Genomic DNA, 17663 nt, shown 5'->3' on the forward strand with positions numbered 1-17663 from the left:
GATCATGACTTCAGTAAGCCTGGGGGTGAGAACATGAGCGAGCCGGGCTGTGGTAGTGTACACCTTTGATCCCAGCACTTGGGAGGCAGAGGCAGGGGGATTTCTGGGAGTTTGAGGCTAGCCTGGTCTACAGATCGAGTTCCAGGACAGGCTCCAAAGCTACACAAAGAAACCCTGTCTCGAAAAAACTAAAAAGCGGTTAGGGATTTAGCTCAGTGGTAGAGCACTTGCCCAAGGCCGTGGGTTCGGTCCTCAGCTCCAAAGGAAAAAACAAACAAACAACAAACATGAGCAAGGAGACATGGTGAGTAGTAAACACTCTGCAGAGGCAGAGCGGCTGGTGCACAGCAGAGATGCACCACATCTGACTCTCTGGCTCCGGTGGAGTGACACAGACGCCATTCCTACCTAAACCCAAAGATCGACTCTTTCTCCAGAACTGTCGTTCCTGCTTCATGCTCTGCTTTCTTCTCAAAATCCTGGCCACTGGACACTTCCCTAGCCACTGGCCCACATCCCTGGCCTCAGGGCAGGCAGCCAAATCTGTAGCCACGTTCATGGCTCCTCTTCCATTGTGAGACTTCAGCTCAATGGCCAGCCTTGCTCAAGGGTTTCCAACCTGGAACGTATGCCTCAGCTTGTAAGTTCCCACAGCAAAAAGTCAAAGATCACCAAGTATGGCCTCTGTTCCACTCTGTAATCCAGGATGCAGCCTTGATTATCCAGAGCTCTCTTCCCCTTTTGCTATGCCAGCCAAGAGGCTAAGAGAGGCGCTTGGTAAGTCATGCTGTCCTTGGGTTTCCTTTCTGCCTTCTTCATGCGTGTGCCTTCACAGGAGCTCTGTGCCTACCGCTGTCCTCACACACCCCACCTCACTGACTCAGGTCACAACAGCCAGGGCTCTAAGACTAGAGGGGAGCCCACGGCTGCTACTCCCAGCACAGAAAATCAAATCCACAGGACGGCTCACTGCTGTGCTGGCTGGGTGAAGGGATTCTAAGGGATTGTAGCTCCCTCATTTCCTGTTCCTCAACATCTCTCAGGCCCCATCACCTTCCACAGAAAGAAGGTCTTGGTCCAATATATGCCAAACCCAACTCCCTAAAATATTCCTGTGGACACAAGTGTTCAGTGTTCTAAACGTAAGATAATGTTACCTGTTGAGGTGTCCACTGGATATAGCTCTAGTCCCTGCTTAAAACTACCTCAAACCCAGAATTATTACATTGAATTTCTGATCACAGGAAAGTCCTGCTAATTCCCTTTGACTCAACCATAAATCTGAGCAGCAGAAGAAAATGCAGAGCTGAACCAGCACACGATAATAAGCGGATCCCCTTACACTCCAGTAACTACCGCCCCTGAATTAAAAGGGAAAGAAACATGTCAAAGGCATCTTTCCAAGCTACTATTCCATCATTAGAGGCTTCCAGAACCCAGCCCTGGACTATTTTTTACCTTGTAAAAACCAAGAATGCCACATGAGGCAACAGGCTCTGGTTTCCCCTTTAAAGCATACAGAATTTAGGATTTTAAATGTGACCACGGCTACTCCAAAGAAAATATGCATTCAATTATCTCCCATCTGTGCAGCTAAAGTACTTTGACCAGGAATAGAAAGATAGAATTAAATAAAGAAAATACTTGGGATAGAGTCTATACTCTGATTTGTTTCGGTCATAATCATTTTGGTCTAAGCAAAAAATGGAATCGTTGGCCTAAGATGAAAAAGAAATCATGTAACTGTAACGTAAACATGAACCAAGCACAGGTTAAGGCTGCAGCTGAAGGGCCCTCCTTCTGAGGTCGCCTCAAAGAGGAGCTTAATTACAAAATCAAAGCTGCCCGGCTAAGAATAAACCAACCTCGGAGACTGATGAAGATGGATAAATTCTAGAGCTGCCAGGAAAGCCCAGGAGAATGGAATGCAGTGCTGGACGGGGTGCTCAGAGCCCACAGCAGTTAGTCTGGGTCCAAAGCTCTCCAGCTCTCATTTGTTAAGCTTGCTTCTAAAGTGGAAGCCAAAGGGTTCATTCATTCATTCACTCGCTCACACATGCACATACAATTCATTCCGAGACAGAGTATTTCCTGACAGCAACAGGTGCCATGCTAAATGACAAAGACCTCAGGCATAGGACAGAGGATACTTCTGGGGGATAAAAGGAGGCATCTTGAAACTTAACTGAAATGCACTACATATCTACAGAAGAAAGGCTATGAGACCAGGAATTGCTGTAAAAATACTCAGGTTGCAGGGCTGAAGAGATGGCTCAGCACTGCTATCCCAAAGAACCTGAGTTCAATTCCCAGCACCCACATGGTAGCTCACAACCATGAGTAACTCCTGTTTCAGGGGATCTAATGCCCTCTTCTGGCCTCTGCAGGCACTGCCTGCATGTAGTGCACATATCAAAACACCCATACACATGAAATAAGAATAAATAAATCTCAAAAACAAACAAACAAACAAACCAAAAAACCCTCTGGGGTTTGAGGGAGGGTAAGGAAGCTGGCAAATGCTGCTGAAGCTGGTGGTGGACTGGGTAAGGGCTGGTTCGAGAGGCTACTTAAATCTGGCTGTGTGATGTTTTTACTTGTGAGTTCAGCACAATAAATCAAGTTTATTTAATAATCATCTTCAAAGTAAGCCTACGGTCTAATTAGTCAAGTCATGAGTAGGCAAACATTAGGACCATGCAGGAAACCAAAGCCTCCAGGGAAGGAGAGGGCACAGAGGTTGATTATGCCCAGACTAGGAGACAGCGGGTTGGCTCCCTGGAAGAGGCACTTTTGAAACAGTGCTGACGAGTGGATTGGAGTTGGTGCATTTGCGGTTGTAATTTACAAAACATGCCACCAAGCAGTGCCAGCTTGCGTGGCCAGGCTCACTTCATGGATTGGTCCTTGTTTCCCAGGCTAAGGTTCCATCTCCTGCCAACATGTGTTCCCCTCCAGGAGCAAGCTCAGAATGCCCCCTGCCCACTGTGCCGCAGACACCTCTCACATGCCACCAGGGAGCACTGAGGTAAGACTACCCTGAATGCCTGTGCTCGGCCGTGCACCTGGCTTTCCCAGACACTTCGCTCACCTAGGGAACCTGGGAAGGTACCATAACCCACGACACTACCAGGCTCAGATACGGCATCTGTTACCGCAGTCAGCAGTGGGGCAGGAAGAAGGATACTGTAGATCAATCCCCAAGCATGTCCTGGCCACACAGGGCCCTGTCCTGGATCTCACCCTGTAGCCCAGGCTGGCCTCAAACTCACAGAGATCCTCCTGGCTCTGCCTCCTGAGTGCTGGGATTAAAGGTGTGTGCCACCACCGCCTAGTGACCGGCCCAGGGTTCTTCACCCCATTTTTTAGACCAGCAATGATCTGGCAATACCCCTAGATTCCACCTCATTTTCAGTCTCTTTCATGTGGTCAGGACTCAGGGGCAGGTGCCTAAGTCTAGCTCACTGTTTCAGCCCTGTGTGAGCATAGTTTTCCCCATGAGGAAATGGAGCCCCGGGTTGTGAAGGGAGTAACAGACACCACAGAAGGGAGCCGCTGATAAGCTCCAGCCCCATGACTCTCAGAAGTTCACAGGAGGTACTTATTCTGCTCCTCCTTGCCTCTGTTCACTCTCTCCATCCCTAGCAAGAGACTGCCCACTGGGAACAGCAAAGGGAGTCAGAGTCTGAAGAGGTTTTAAATGCCAAGGTCAGAGCGTTCAAAGAACTTGACCCATGAGGCAACCACCCTGCTTCACATTCAGAGTGGTACCAACACTCTGCCCTGTGTCCTTGCTGTGTACCACAGTGGACACACTATGTGACAGGTGCCTCTAACTGTACCCCTCACGATCAGACTTCTTGGGCTTACTGGGGCGCATGGCCAGAGAGAATATTGTCCAAACTCCTTTGCAACTAGTTGTAAGCAGGGACTCCAGTTCTGGCCCCGACCTTTGAGTGAATGGAATCTGGTAATTTCACTTCAAAAGGAGGTTGCCTGTCCAAGCCGGTCTTCTCCCACACCTTCCGGGGCTCCAAACTGCAGGATGATGATAAGCCATTTCCACATGTGGATGAGGAACAGTACCCTAGCAGATGAAGAGAACCCTAGGTGACCCCCAGGGACAAAGCTACCCATCTCCTTGATTGCTTATCAGGTCAAATTGTTTTAAAAGTCTCTTCCCAATTCCCTCACTTTCACAGCCTCTTAAAGCCATCATTATTTTGCTTCTGTTAAAGTAGGTAAACAAATATCCCACCACTGGCACTACAAACACAGAGACCTTGCAAGGGACTCCCTCTGGGGACTATGATGACCACACACTCAGCGTGTGTGAGGCAAAACACTCATTACTGATGGGCTCTGTCACTTCTGGACACAAAGGGAGACATGATATACCCTCGTGTTTTGTTTTAACCCTAAGTTATCTGTGTAGTCACCAAGATGGGTTGGCTTCAGGCAGCAGAAAGCCCTAGCTAACCCAACAAGACACAGCGACACTGCCAGCAGTCACGCGCTGGGACAACAGTTTAAAAGCAGTTACGGGAGGCAGAGGCAGGCGGATCTCCGTGAGTTCGAGGCCAGCCTGGGCTACTGTAGAGTGAGTTCCAGGGAAGGCTCAAAGCTACACAGAGAAACCCTGTCGCAAAAAAGCGAAAAGAATTTTTACCACTGGAGGCCAAGATCTTTCTGTACTTCACGTTCTTAGCGCCCATTCATGTTTGTCTGCTCCCAAGGCTGGCTTCTCTTGGTGTCAGAAACTGATGCCATATTCCCAAGCATCACAGCCACAGCTGGTGGTGGGCAGAGATGTGTACCTCTACTTTACCAGAGCAGTTCAGCCTCTCCTAGCCCCTCCAACAGACTGCCCCTCCCCTCCCCAGAATCGAGTCACAAGTCCAAGCCCAAACCAATGACCTAAGAATGGATTGTGACAACTGGGTGAGACCAGTGAGGATTCACTTTTTGGCAAAGGTGATGACCTGAACAGAAGGAGGGAGCCAGGGGATTCTGCTACAACCCACACCTGGAGAAGGTTTGACAACACACGCAGTTATCCCAAGCAGCGATTCCTAAGCTCGCTCGGCTGATGACAGCACCTGTACTTTTCAGATCTAGCCATCAAAGCACATCTTGTCATAATTTCAAAACCTCAGTGCGGGCTTGCTCAGGTATAATCCAGCAGCGACAAACAGCACAGTGTCTCCTGCAGCCTGCACGTCCTCCCAACAAGACCTTCTATTCCAAAGTCTGTGTTTCTAAAATCTGCAGCATGAATTATTTATCTATGATTTCTTTCCAAGAAGGTTCTAAAGCCGGCGACTTACAGAGTTGGTATCTTTAAAGCATGAACTATTTTAAGGGTTTTTTTTTTTCTTTTTTAAAAGATTTTATTGTGCCTGTGTGTCTGTGGGAGTGTATGTCACGCACGTGTGGGTGCCTGTGGAGGCCACGAGCATCAGATCCTCTGGAGCTGGAGTTACAGATGGTCGTGAGCTGTCTGATATGGGTGCTAGGAATCATAACTGGGTCTCTGGGAGAACAAGCAGAGCGTGCTCTTCATTGCTGAGCCATCACTCCAAGCCCAAGAATGTTCTTCCCTCTAAATTTGTCAACTACAAGGTCCAGTGACTCACTCTCTCTTAGAAACCCACCCACCCACCCCTGGCCCCGGCTAAATTATCCAGGCGGGGGGTCATTTCTCAAGACTGAAACAAAGAATTCAGCAAGCTAGGGGGTCACTTGGTTTTGTTTTTTGTTTTTTTTTTTTAAGGCAGGGTTTCTCTGTGTAACAGCCCTGCCTGTCCTGGCACTCACTCAGTAGCCCAGACTGGCCTCGAACTTAGAGATCTGCCTGCCTCTGCCTCCCGAGTGCTGGGATTAAGGGCATGCGCCACCACCGCCCGGTGGCTTTCACTTTCTATGTATGCCTCAGCTATCTTTTTCTGACAATCTAGGAGAAGTCTGCTTCTTCCCACAGTGTCCTCCTGAAGTTTGGGAAGCAGCCACCTCTAAAGCTAGCATGTCTGTTTTAGAATGTCAACCACACCTTGGGAGAAAGGACAACAAGCACTTGGCATAGCTAACTCACCAAAGCTGCTTCAAAAATAAAGTTGTACTTTGCAAGCCAACACGTCAACTGAAAGTCGAACTGTCGAGGGAAGCTGGAGAGGGCAGAGCGGGCAGGCTGGAAAACTGGAATTGTAAGTGGTGCTCAAGGGAGGTCCAATGAGAAAAGTCACATTTTCTGAGCGATAAACAAACAAACAAAACCAAACCTTCCCAGATCTTGAGACACACAGATGTGCACCGTGCACAGGCACACAGGGAAGTGGGCGGCCAAGCAAACGGTGTTTCTTGATAACTTGCATTTTCTAGGGTTTTGCTCTGGTTGGATGCTGGGCCACAGCATGCAAGCTGACTACAGTACGGTGTTTTTTTCTCATGAGGACTTTTTAAGCGGAAAGCACACTCCAGACTTCTGGCAAATTCTGGCCTCACTGCCAGCCCATCTGTACCCTAATCAAGACAAGGACAAGCCACCAGGTACACCACGGATCACTGCTGGTGCTCGTGGGTTAGGCTATGCTTCAGAAAGCTGCAGCCTCACCCCGCAGGACACTATCAGCACAGAATGAGTCTTCCAGTCCAGGAATCTGTCCAAGGTGGAAAGACATTCCTAGGTGCCCTCAGTAGGGACCTCAAAGTCGGCTCAAGATACTAAACACCAACTTCTCAAAGGAGATTTATTTGCCTCAAAGACAAAAGACAGAGGAAAAAGGGAGAGAGGAGGGACTAAGGGAGAGGGGAAGGGACAAAGGACCACCTCTGGATAGAGGAGACAGACGTGACCCATAGGCAAAAGGCAGTTTATAAAGGTAAAAGGGGAAACCCCTGTTAAGATGAGTTGGTTAATTTTGATTGGGCATGTTAATTAAGGTGGGGAATAGGGGGCTTTTGATTTCTGGACTTCAATACTTCGATAGCTGGACCTTGGTGTCAGCCCAGGAGGAAGTGGCCAAATAAGGGCATGGAATGTGGGGGCTAGCCTTAGGAATGTAATCTAACGGTTTTTAGGCAGAGGGAGTGGGGGAGGGCAAGGCCTGCCAGAGCCGTGGCTCACGCTGGGGCCGGCTACAGCCCTTCACCCTCTGTGTTGGACTCAAGATTCCTTGATTCAGAATTCTAAAAACTGGTTCTCAAAAACATTTCTTGCATCCTTTACATTTTAAATTGTGCTGAAGCACTGTGACACAGACTCACAAGTGGCAAGTTTGGGAAGGCACACAAACTGTTACTCGGTCTCCGCTCCTAGCCCAGAAGGATGGAACTGGCACTGAGTTCCATCAGTGTCCCAGTTACCTTTCTGATGCTGTGACAAAATGCCAGGACCAAAAGCGACTTAAAGAAGAAAGAGTTTACTTTCGCTTACGATTCCAGAGGGACACAGTCCACCATGGCAGGGAAGGGAGCGGAAAGCTGGCTGATCACACTTTGGTTTCACACACAGGAAGCAGAGACAGGCAGACAGAACAAGAAGTGGGCCAAGGCTAGAAATCCTCAAAGGCCTCCCCAAATGATGTACATCCTCTAGCAAGGCTCCATCTCCCAATGTTTCGTCACCTCTCCAAATATCACCACCAACTGGGGACCGGGTGTTCAAATACATGAGCCTATGGGGGCATTTCTTTCTTTTTTTTCCTTAAAAAAATTTTTTTTTTCATTTTACATACCAACCATAGTTCCCCATTCCTCCCCTCCTCCCACTCACCTCCCCCTCATCCACTCCTCAGAGAGGGTAAGGCCTCCCATGGGGCGTCAACAAAGTGTGGTACATCAAGTTGAGGCAGGACCAAGCCCCTCCCCCATGTGTTGAGGCTGAGCAAGGCATCCCTCCATAGGGAATGGGCTCCAAAAAGCCAGTTATGCACTAGGGATAAATCCTGGTCCCACTGTCAGTGGTCCCACATACTGCCCAAGCCACACAACCGTCACCCACATTCAGAAGGCCTAGTTTGGTCCCATGCATGTTCCCCAGCTGTCAGTCCAGAGTCAGTGAGAGGATGTCTGAACTGGCCTTGCCCTGTAATCAGATTGGTGACTACCCTAGTTGTCATCATGGAACCCTCATCCAGTAACTGATGGAGGCAGATGAAGAAATCCACAGCTAAGCACTGGGCTGAACTCCCGGAGTCCAGTCGAAGAGAAGGAGGAGGGATTATATGAGCAAAGGGGTCAAGATCATGATGGGGGAAACCCACAGAGACAGCTGACCCGAGCTAGCTGGCATTTCTTATTCAAACCACCACAATCAGCCTAGCTTAACATTGCGGATATGACACAAGGCTTAAGGTCAATGGTAAGAAACCTTAGGGGAAGAGGCTGTTGGCCAATACCCTTTTTACTTATCTTCCATAAACTTGAACCAAAATAAGGAAGTTGGTAGTGTGTACCATCACTGGAAGTTGAGTTTCTAGACATGCACATTATATGGGCAAAGAAGGCTTCTGCGGTAGGCAGAGCCCTGGTTTATAACCCATGCTCCCAAGCTCTGTGGAGTTAAGCCTGGGCACCGCTGTGTGTGGTAGACTGGCAGGAGGTGTGTTTGTGAGAGAGTGGGTCTCGTTATTTACTCTTCTGCACACATCTCATCACAGAAGCTGGCTCACTATCTCAGTGAAAACTGACCACAGAGTGCCCTTGGCATAAGTGATTCAATGAAGACAAAAATCTGTGCTGCTTCTCTCTGACCTCAGAACAGACTGAAAGCCTCCTTTTGTGAGATAAATCATTTGAACACACTGGCTTAAAACACAATACAAAGTCCTTTTCTCCCAAGAGCTATCTCCTTTGGACCTCTGGCTATTTCCTATGATGCTCGAGGACTACCAGCTGACCACTGTCCATGAACTACAAGGCCCCACCGTCTAACCCAGCCCCATACTGGGTCCCTGCCATTCTCCACATCTTTTAGTGCACAGAAGAGTCTTGGTTCTTGGAAACTTGGAGACTGTGTCCATGTAAACCCAGTTAGGGCAGCTAGGTGGTATCTAGGGTGCCAAACCCACAGGGACATTCTCCCCACCTCCAAGGAAGAATGTGGGATAAGGAAGCCATGTTTGTCTGGAGCTGCCTGGGAAGGAGAGGTGAGACTCTCAAAACACATTCTGGACCCACCACACAAGGTCCTGAAATCATCTCGGAAAGTGCTGGAAAGCTGAGTCAGGTAGCATAATCTGTTACTTTGTGTTTACTGTAGTAACAGAAAAACTTGCTTTGGTTCATGGTTCAGAATTTGCCTTGTGGCCTGGTCCCATGCACTTAGGCAGAACAGCTCAGGGTTGGCACTGTATGGTAGAGGAAGGTCCTACCATAGAGTAGACAGGAAGGAGGGAGGGGGGGGAGGGAAAGAGAGCAGAGAAAGTACTAGAGAGGGCCCAAGACAAGAAGACGTAGCCCACAAGGACTCACCCAAGTGACCGTTTCCCTGGTAGGCTCTGCCTTCTCAAGACTTCAGAAGTCTGACCCCAGATAGAGACACTACCTCAGGCCAAGCAAGTATCCACCACATGAGCCAGCGGAGACATCTGGTATTCAAACTGTAACAAGTAGGGAGCTTTGGAGCCAAGGCTGAAATGGCCAGAGAATGTGGGGTGGTTTCAAACGTTATCATAACCTGTCATGTCTCCCTGCAGAAGGGTTCCTAAGGCCCCTGAGTGGACCATGAGGGCTCTCTGGTTTAACAGAATGTGACAGTATAGATAAGTTTCCGGAGGCTAAGTCACAAGCTCTCCGCACCTGGCCACTCACCTGCTTCAGAGCTCTGACAGCTCCGTGCTGGAGAACCACAGCAGAGGTTAGTCTCCTCCAGGAAAACACTCGCCCATGCAAACAGTGCTTTAGAAGTTACTCTGAGACTCTGGGAACAACTGCCACATCGGCTGTCCGTGGGAGAATTAGGTAAAGGATGACAACAGGTTCCAGTACAAACCGGAACAGGACTCAGCTGTAGAAAAGAAAGGACTGGACGTCAGTGTGGAAGTTGGGAACACAAGGAACACTGCCAGGTGAAAAAACAAGAGAGGCAGAGGGTCAGAGCCCCGCCCCGCGCCGAGGAGCTCTGGCTGCTGGTGGCTGGTGTGTGTGTGTGTGTGGGGGGAGTCAGTTCTCTTCAGGGATGTGGCCCCCCCGGTGAGTGATGTTCCAGTGGATGGCCCTGTACCCATGTGCATATGCACAGCAGCCAGTGGACTCTGGATTCTTTTTTTTTTTTTTTAAAGGACGGAAGTTGGGAAGGAGAAGTAGTGGTGGGAACCGGCAGGGGCTGAGATCTTGGTGGGGGTGGCTACGATCAAAAGACATTGTGTGTATGATGAAATTCTCAAAGAATAAAATAGTTTAAAAAAGAACAGACCTGAAAGAGTAAGAGCGTTAAAGAGAACCAAAATATATACAGCACTACCTCCTGTGGGACGTCCCACGTGAATGTCTGGTGTTGACATTAGCACGGCCCTGTCAAGGACCCCAGTGCCGCCGCCATACCATCATGGCCTGGTCTCTCTCACTCTGTTTGCCTGCTCAGAAGTAGCCTTTTCTGTCTCCCCCTCCCATAAATCTCTTGCATGATGTCTGTTGCATGATGTGATTTTTGTGGCATTCCTTGGCCACATCGATTATCAAAGCACTCTTTCATTGCAAAAGCCTCTCACCACGGACATTGGCAAAGCCTTCCCCAGGTGAGGCTCAGGGACTTGGCAAAGCCTATCCGTGGTCCATATGCAGATGTTGACAGTCATCTAGCAAGCAGCTTCCTCCTCCCGGTTGACTGAACTGGAGACTGCTCCCCTAGCAGCTAACCCCTCCTCCTGGGCTGGGCAGAATAATGGGCTGAGTTTCAGGTGGCTGCAGAGTAGGTGCCCTCCATTAGAGGGAGCACCGCCCATCCTATCCCAGGTTTTCTGTATGTGTGTCTGTCCTTTCTCCCATCCCCTTGTTGGCCCCATCAGGTTTCCAGGACCAAGCCACGCAGGACACAGCAACTTCACTTAGGCAAATCTTAACATTTGCGCACCTTGACATGATTATGCAAATTTCCAGAAGTCAGGTGAAACTTACAGGAGATAAACATGGCAGAAGAGAGCCTCTAGGCAAGCTGTCATTTCTGCTTCCTCAGAGCTTACTCACATACATTATGATTTATATGTTGTAAATGTAATATATATATAATCCACAACTTCTATAATAGTTATGAATAATTAACAAAACCACCAATAACAGGAAAGTGTGATTGCTAAACCAAAAAGTAAGGCTATAAGGCGAGCTACAGCGTGATGTGTCTAGTTTGATCTCAAGAGCATCATAAAGACAAATAAAGGCTGTATTATGAAGGCTAGGCAGAATGTTTGGGATTTTTTGTTTTTTTTAAGGCAAAGACAGGAGTGAGACTTTTTATTTGTATATTATATAGAATTCAGAACCTACTTTAAAAGATAAATTTGCAGGGCAATAGTGGCACACACCTTTAATCACAGCATTCGGGAGGCAGAGTAGATGGATCTCTGTGAGTTTGAGGACAGCCTGGTCTACAGAGTGAGTTTCGGGACAACTATGGCCACATAAAGAAACTCTGTCTCAAAAAACCAAGGGGGGAAAGGGATGAATTTAGGGGCTGGAGAGATGGCTTGGTGTGTAAGAGCACTCACTGGCTGCTCTTCCAGAGGACCCAGATTTGAAACCCAGCATCTTCATGGCAGCTCACAACTATCTATAACTCAAGTTCCAGAAAAATCTGCTCATCTTCTGGCCTTCCTGGCACCAGGCACTCATGTGGTACACAGACATGCATTCAGAAAAAACACCCTCACATGTGTATGTTTAAAGATGAATCTTATATAATTGCTACTGTAAGAATGTTCTTTTTTTTTTTTTTTTTTTTTTTTGGTTTTTCGAGACAGGGTTTCTCTGTGTAGCTTTAGTGCCTGTCCTGGAACTTGCTTTGTAGACCAAGCTGGCCTCGAACTCACAGAGATCTGCCTGCCTCTGCCTCCCGGGTGCTAGGATTAAAGGCATGCGCCACCACTGCCCGGCAAGTAGTTAACCCAACATGGGCTTGTATGCCCTGAACCTACCCATTCACCTTCACACCCATCAGCCAATCATATCAGGTTGTGAACTCAAATTGCCACCATTGAGATGAGACACAGTCACTATCTGAATTAGGGATAAGACAGCGGTCATCTTGGTCATGCAAGCTCACTAGCCCAGTTTGGATTCTGGCACACCCTTTTTTGCAAAAAGGAACTGTGGGCTAGAGAGAAGGTTCAGCAGCTGAGTACTTGCTCTTGCACAGAACCCAGGTTTGATTCCTAGCATCCATATGACAGCTAAGAACTGTCTGTAACTCCAGTTCCAGAGAATCCAACACTTTCTTCTGGCCTCTATTGGCATTTGCATGCATGAGGTGCACAGACAATAAATGCAAACCAAATATCCATTGCTGTGGATATTGCTCTGTATAAATAAAATAACAGAACCCAGGTTTGATTCCTAGCATCCATATGACAGCTAAGAACTGTCTGTAACTCCAGTTCCAGAGAATCCAACACTTTCTTCTGGCCTCTATTGGCATTTGCATGCATGAGGTGCACAGACAATAAATGCAAACCAAATATCCATTGCTGTGGATATTGCTCTGTATAAATAAAATACTGATTGGCCAGTAGCCAGGCAGGAAGTATAGGTGGGACAAGTAGAGAAGAGAATTCTGGGAAGGAGAAGGCTGAGGCGGGGAGACACTGCCAGCCACCGCCATGACAAGGGAAATGTGAGGTACCGGTAAGCCATGAGCCATGTGGCAAAGTATAGATTATTAAAAATGGACTAAATATAAGAATAAGAGCTAGACAATGGTAGGTCCCTGAGCCAATGGCCAAGCAGTTTAAATAATATAAGCGTCTGTGTGTTTATTTTATAAGTGGGTTATCGGACTGACAGGGCTTGGCAGGGGCTGGAGAGAAGGTCTCCAGCTACAATCCATGTGCATAAAATAAAAATAAATTAAAAAAAAACTGCTTTGCTGAGTTATTTTCAATTTGTGTGTTCCTTCATGCAACACCAAGATTATTCTTTCCCAACAACTTGAGGTCTTGTCTTGGACTTCAAATCCATCTGGCAGAGTGTTCGGATGCCCTCCCTGGGCTCCCAGCATCTTAGGTGACTTTTTGGATCAGTACTAATCCCAGAATGGAGAGTCTCTCAGCAAAGCAGGGAGAGCCCAGGGAAATATCTCAGTGGCCAGGTAACCCTTGTGTACCAGACAGAAGTAGGAAACACCAAGAACAGTAAAATATTCCTTAGTGGTTGGGTCACACTGGAGTTTGGATAGGAGAGGGAGGGAGATGTGTTCCTCACACCAAGTGACTATGGAACCCTGATCCACAGCTTCATATGTGTCCTTGGTGACTTCTGCTAAGCCTCTTGATAAGAACACCTAACACAGGACACCAACCTACGAGGGAAGCAGTCAGAGACTAAGGAAGCATTGCAAACAGGGGTGCAACTTCCATTAGGTTGAGGCTCTCAGGGGTTCACTCTCATGGAACCAGGATGGGAGATAACTTAGGTAAAAAGAGCTCTAGGAAAACAGATTCCCCCAGACAGACAAGAACCAACTCCTATGGAGGACCTAGAGATTTTCCAACCCTGTTCACCACACTGCTCCCTAGCCTGACCAGTACGGAACACTGTGAAAGAAACCACCATAAGGCTACTAATGTATTACATCAGGACTAGCTGCTTTCAACAAGTTGGATCTTAAATTCCAGCCAACACAGAGGATCACAGATCCATCTAACCTCAGCCCATGCCATGCTTGGGTGGGGCAAAAAATAGCACCAAGGTCATTTTGGTCATCCCAGTTTCTCCATGCGCTTCCCATAGCAACAGCACCACCTATGGGTACTGGGCAGATCTTCTATTCCGCTCTCTTCATTCAGGGGTTCCCTTTGGAAGCAACAGCTTCTATCAGGAAACCACGGGGAAATCAAATGGGATCCAGATGGGACTGCCTGGCATTCACAGTTACAATTTGTGGTAAGACATATGGATGCCCTCTGCTTGGGTTGAGTGATGGTTTGAATAAGAACTGTACCTCTAGGTACTTGAACACCTGGTCCCAGTTGGTGCTGTTTAGGGAGGTTTAGGAGGTGCAGACTTGCTGGAGGAAGTGTATCACTGGTGGGGGAGGGCTTGGTGAAAAGTACCAGGCTGGTATAGCTGACCTTGTGGGTGTTCAGTAGCCATTATGTGGTGCTTTGAGTAAGAATGGCCCCGTCAGCTCATATATTTGAAAGCTTAATCATCAGGGAGTGGCACTACTTGAGAAGGATTGGGTGTGGCCTTGTTGAAGGAAATGTGTCACTACAGGTGGGCTCTGAGGTTTCAAAAGCTCAAGCCAGGCTGTGTGTGTGTCTCTCTTCCTGCTGCTTTTGGATCTGGATGGAGACCTCTCAGCTCCTTCTCTAGCACCATGTCTGCCTGTGTCCCACCATGTTCCCCGTCATGATGATAATGGACTAAACCTCTGAAACTATAAGCCAGCACCAATTAAATACTTTTCTTTATAAGTGTTGCCGTGGTCATGGTGTCTCTTCACAGCAACAGAATACTAAGATAACCTTACTGGAGGCCTATACTGCTGTGGTTGGAGGGATTGAAAGGGGAGAATATTTTCCCCTTGTTCTCCAACAACAACCATGTCCCAGGGGACTGTGGGCCATCTCTAAAATGTCCTGTATGCCGTCGGTAGTCACCTGTTTTCTTGCTCAAGAAGGTCATGAAGGAACCTACCTGGTGAACTGAACCATGTCCAGTCTACAAAGAAGAGGGTCAACACAGAGGAAAAATTCCCTCTGTGCCTTCAAGTGAAGCTGTGGTCAAGGAAGGCCTTTAATTCATCTTCACATAGATGGAACATCTGGTAAAAGAAAGGCTGGAGGAGCCGGAGGTCCCCCAGAAGCCCAAGTCCTGAGGCCAGATCCTAAACTGGCCTTAACAGTTTAAAAACAAAAAAAGTGATTAATTTTGGCCACCTGTGTGGTCATAACCACCAGGCAGGAGAACATATCAAAAGACTGAAATGGTTGGTCTGTTTCCTGCACACTGCAGGGCTCACATCCCTCAAATACTAGGGTGGAATCCATACAGGATGTTGCTTTGACAACTCTTTCTCTATGATTTCCTTCTTGATAAGAAAAATGCTGCCTAGATGTGACTTCAGACCTCGGCTCCCTGCAGCCCCTGCAGCAGCTGCCAACAGCCGGGCAAGACAGGCCCGCTATTGTTTTAACCTTTTTAGAGTAAATGAGAGCTATGATTATTATTCTTTTCCTTTCCTACCTAGAATCCATCTAGGAGGGAACTTAAGCCGATTCTAGCCACTCCAACAGCAATCAAAGGGCCTGAGAGCAGATCCTGGGACCATCAATCTGGGGACCAGCCATGGGGCCAAAGGGAGGTCAATGGAGAGGAACGGTTCAGGAGATAGGGGCTCCTGTAAGCCCGCAGAGACTTTGGACTTCAAAAATTACCCTGTGTTGTGGCTTCTCCTGGTGTGTTGTCGTCCCATCCCCCATCCATGCCCCCCACCTCCCGTCCCTCCCCTGTCTCCCCTCAACCTGAAATGCTAATAACCTTTGGCTTCACTTCTCCCTCACATCTCCTTCCAGACCCCAGGCAAGGCCTGCCCTTCCTACCTACACCTGGCTGTGAGACAAATGAAACCACCAATGCACTTTGGGGCTTTTAATAGGCCACTGAAGGGTATTTTGACTGCCATGCTTGATACCACCATTCAGCTGGAAGAAGACAGATCCATCGTCACTGTTAGCATTCAGGCATTTCCACTGGCCTGCTCTCAGGGTCCTAGCAGGACAGACACATCAGCAGCTGTAGCCAAGATGTGACACTGTAGCTACTACGGCCACTAAGTAGCACACTCTCCCTATGCGAATGCACTCTATCCCCTTCAAAGGGAAGCCCTTCTCAAGCCTCTCTCTTTCCTTCTGCTCTCTCTGAGGCTGCCTCTGCACCTCCTCCAATAAACCTCCCACATGAGCCTGTTGCATGGCGTGACTGTGGTACCCCTTGGCTCCAACTTGCCAAGGTTGCCTTTCGTCACTAAACTATTACAATCACCTCATTTCCATAGTGGCACTTAGGGTTACCTTGGGGGGGGGAGGGGGTCGGTTTAGACAGTTCAGGGTAAAGACTCCGAAATGTAACTATTTTCTCTGGTGCCTAAAGGTCAAAACTATTCCTAGGGTCTCTCGGCAGCTTCCTCCTTGTCATAGGTCAGAGATGCCAAAAGCATTGTGTGAGCGAGCCCTGGTCTCTGACCTGCCTCCTAAGCAATGCCCGAGCAGAGGCCAGAAGACAGCAGAGAGACCAGTTGAGAGGGGACTCCTGGTGACAAGAGCAGTCTCCGTGGCCACGGTGAAAACCGGTTCTAGCTGGACCAGGTCAGCTGCTCAGTCAAAGGAGTGCCCCTAGGCAGGCAGAGCTCAGGGCAAGCTTCAGTTCTCACACACCACAACAATAATTCATGGTTACCAGTCACAAAGTCAGCATGTGCTGGCTAAGTTTGAAGGAAAAAAGTGTGTGTGTGTGTGTGTGTGTGTGTGTGTGTAAAATAAAGAGGGAATTGTGAATTGTGTGTTCTTTTTTTTTTCCTTTTCTATTAAAAGTAGTTAGCCTAGGGGTTGGGGATTTAGCTCAGTGGTAGAGCGTTTGCCTAGCAAGTGCAAGGCCCTGGGTTCGGTCCTCAGCTCCAATTTAAAAAAAAAAAAAAAAAAAAAGAATATATTTAGCCAGGTGGTGGTGGCGCACTCCTTTAATCGCGGCACTTGGGAGGCAGAGCCAGGTGGATCTCTGTGAGTTCGAGGCCAGCCTGGGCTACCAAGTGAGTTCCAGGAAAAAGGCTCAAAGCTACACAGGGAAACCCTGTCTCAAAAAAACAAAAAAAAAAAAAAACAAAAGTAGTTAGCCTGACCAGGGCCCCCCCCCCTTTTTTTAACTCCCCCCCTTCATGCTTATTAGCCAATCATGTCAGGTTGTGATGGTGAACTCTCACCTGTGAGTTAGGACCTGTGAGTGAGTCACCACCCGTGTTAGGGACAAAGCCAGAGAGGCTCTTGGCCATGCTACTAGCAGGGTTTGGGGCCTCTCACACCCCTTTTGTTGAGTTACTTTTTGTGGTGGTATTTGTAACTAAGAAATAAAGCTTGCCTGAAGATCAGAGGACAGAGCCAGCCACAGAGATAAACACAAAGGTCAGGCCGTGGTCGCACACACCTTTAATCCTAGCACTAGGGAGGCAGAGATCTGTCTGGATCTCTGTGAGTTCAAAGCCACCCAGGACTACACAAGAGTAATCCAGTTTAAAAGAGAAACAGAGCCAGGCAGTGGTGGCACACACCTTTAACCCTAGCCTGTGCTAGAGAGATCCAGATGGATGTCTGTGAGTTCAAGGCCACACTGGGCTATATGAGACTGATCCAGTCTAGGAGAGAAACAGAGCCAGGCAGTGGTGACACATGCCTTTAACCCCAGTATTTGGGAAGCACACACACCATTAATCCCAGCACTAGGAAGTGATATGGCTGGGC

General features: G+C 48.2%; 1 protein-coding gene across 5 annotated transcripts in view; it reads right to left on the bottom strand.

Moving 5' to 3' along the window:
• The window catches only part of Pxylp1 (2-phosphoxylose phosphatase 1), a 68104-nt gene that overhangs the window by 37824 nt on the left and 12617 nt on the right, over positions 1-17663 (bottom strand). For 3 of the 5 annotated variants that reach the window (XM_036192664.1, XM_036192666.1, XM_036192667.1), the window contains one exon: positions 9811-10006. The exons of the other annotated variants lie outside the window; for them this stretch is intronic. The gene's annotated coding sequence lies outside the window, so the exon portion shown is untranslated. The remainder of the gene's footprint in view (positions 1-9810; positions 10007-17663) is intronic. 5 annotated transcript variants of the gene reach the window in all.

This window comes from Onychomys torridus, chromosome 7, assembly GCF_903995425.1.
Source record: "Onychomys torridus chromosome 7, mOncTor1.1, whole genome shotgun sequence".
NCBI classification, from domain to species: Eukaryota; Metazoa; Chordata; class Mammalia; order Rodentia; family Cricetidae; genus Onychomys; species Onychomys torridus.